This window comes from Dipodomys merriami, unplaced genomic scaffold (genome assembly GCF_024711535.1).
Source record: "Dipodomys merriami isolate MVZ:Mamm:240054 unplaced genomic scaffold, mDipMer1.0.p SCAF_1027, whole genome shotgun sequence".
NCBI lineage: Eukaryota > Metazoa > Chordata > Mammalia > Rodentia > Heteromyidae > Dipodomys > Dipodomys merriami.
The window spans coordinates 145,053-147,594 of record NW_027202302.1 but is presented as its reverse complement, the minus strand read 5'-3'; positions in this window follow the sequence as shown (position 1 = coordinate 147,594).

Genomic DNA, 2,542 nt, shown 5'->3' with positions numbered 1-2,542 from the left:
CTCAGACATCTGCAATGTCTGAGCCTATTACCCAGGCTCTGGCAGCCCAGGGCCAAGGAACCCCAAGGTCATCAGGGAGAGGGACATGTTTTAAATGCAGACAGGAGGGCCCTTTTAAGCGGGACTGTTCACACCAATCCACCCTGCCCCTCAACCAACTGGCCCGGGGGGGCCAAACCACCCCCTACACCCTGCCCCAGGTGCAGGAAGGGGTACCATTGGAAAAAGGATTGTCAATCCAAATTTGATTTAGATGGGAAGCCTTTAAACTAGGGGAGGGGCATCCTCCAGCACGAGTAGCTCAAGGTGGAACCCCCTCTGCTGTAAGGTCCAGGCAGCCTCATGTCAAGATGACACAGGCCCCTTGGACCATCCCCCGGGGAAGGACTCCGCCCTAAAATGAGTATTTTCCTAGGTGTAAAGCAGTTTTACTGCCTAATTGACTTGAGGGCAGATTGAACAAAGAGTCAATTGCCCTTATGAAATGGACTAGCCTAGATGGAAAGCAGGGAAATATATGCGCTTTAGTGGCACAAAACCTCACCGCCAATTTACTAGGGCAAGACACATGGATGCTGTGGTCACTACAGGCCATCGAGCATCCTATGATGATATCCTGGATGGTGAAGAAGCACAATGGCTTAAACATGATCTAGAGGGAGTTAAGAAAAAGGATTTTTTTAACTTTCATAAGTACAGAGAAGAACATAAGGGACCCACTTGGGTGCATCCCCAATCCTAAAGGCAATTGTCTCCCAAATATCTCCCATTAGGTGGAAACCGAGAAGCCCTATTTGGGTGGAGCAGTGGCCATTGACCAAACCTAAACTTGTAGCGCTCCACCTTTTGGTGGAGGAACAGATAAAACTTGGGCACATACTCCCTTCAGTGAGTCCTTGTATTTGTTATCCAAAAGGCATCTGGGGCATGGTTCATGCTCCAAGATCTATGTAAGGTAACTGAAAGGATGGACCTTGTAGGAATGCCCTAAGTGGTATGCCCTGGACTCCTGCTTCAGAATATACCTTGGTTGTAATTGATATTAAAGATAGTTTTTTTTGATCCCCTTGCATCTGGATTACTGCAAGAAATTTGCCATCTCCATCCCTTCTCTTAATATTTTCCCATCCTGATCGGGAGTTTGAATAGAGGGTGCTGCCACAGGGAATGGCCAACAGCCTGGCCTTTTGCTAACAATACTTGGCCACACTTTTAGGGCCTGTGTTGTGTTCAGACACCTCTCTTGCCTATGCCTACATGGATGACATAATTCTGAGGCACCAAGACCTGGGCCGCCTGGAGGGCCTTCTAGCCCATGTTCTCACCATATTAAAAAAGGAGGGTTTTCCAATAACCCTAAAAAAATTTCAAAAAGTATCTCCTGTTAAGGAGCTCGGATCCCAACTTACTTGACTCAGGCCAGCCCCCTTAAGCCTTGGTTGGATATTCCAGATCTCTGCCCCTAACCCAACTTCAAAGCCTTTTAGGAGAAATCAATAGGCTGTTGCCATGGGTTCTCATCCCTAAAGATAGTCTTGTGCCTTTATTCAACCGACTAAATGACAGGACACCCCAAGAAGTTATTACAATTACAAACAACCATCGAGCAATATTTTTACAGTTCTAAAGAGCCCTGGATGAACTTTCCCTGAAGAGGTATTCTATTCTTAAGCCCATTTCACTCTCGTTGTTTGCAGGTGTTACATTGATTTCTGCAGTTTTAAGTCAAAGGGAAGGGGAGCCATTAGAGTGGCTTCACAGTCCCCTGGGGGGAACACCTCGGTGTACTCTAAGGCAGAACAACTTTCCGATGCTATTGTCAAGGGAAAGACCCAAGCCCAAAGGCATTATGGCCTTGATCCTCACTCCATTGTTTTTTCTTTTCGGATGGCAGACGTTGAGTACTCACTTGAGCCAATGCTCAACCTGCTCTCTCCCTGGAAGGATTTCTAGGTCAAATTGACTGCCATTATGTGTCATCTAAATGGACAGTCATGTTATGGCGACTTCCCCTCATAATGCCTTCTCTATTTTCTCTACACCTATTCCTGGCGCCCTACATGATTTTACTGATGGAGGTAAAACAGGCTCTGCATATGCAGCCTTTGAGGAGCAACAAAAGATCCCAAGCCAACAAAGATTTCAACCTTGTCAAAGGTCAGCAGAATAAAAAGAAATGTTTGCAGTAATTATGGCCCTTCAAGACATTCAAAAACCCTTTAATTTGTATTCTGATAGTTTATATATGATTAACTTGCTCCCTCATATCCCCCAGGCACATATTAAACTGGATGGAAACCCTATTTTCCCCCTTATGGACATCCGTAAGGGCCTATTAGATGTATGGAGAGCCCCTATTCATATTCAACATTTGAGAGGGCATTCAAAACTTCCTGGGTTTTTATCCATGGGCAATAATTGGGTGGACCAGTTAGCTACTGGCCCACAAGTTTAATGTTACAAGAGGCCACCCGTTTACATGATTTAACCCACAATAATTGGAGAGGTTTTCAACATAGATTTCCTCAGATTCCTGTAAAGG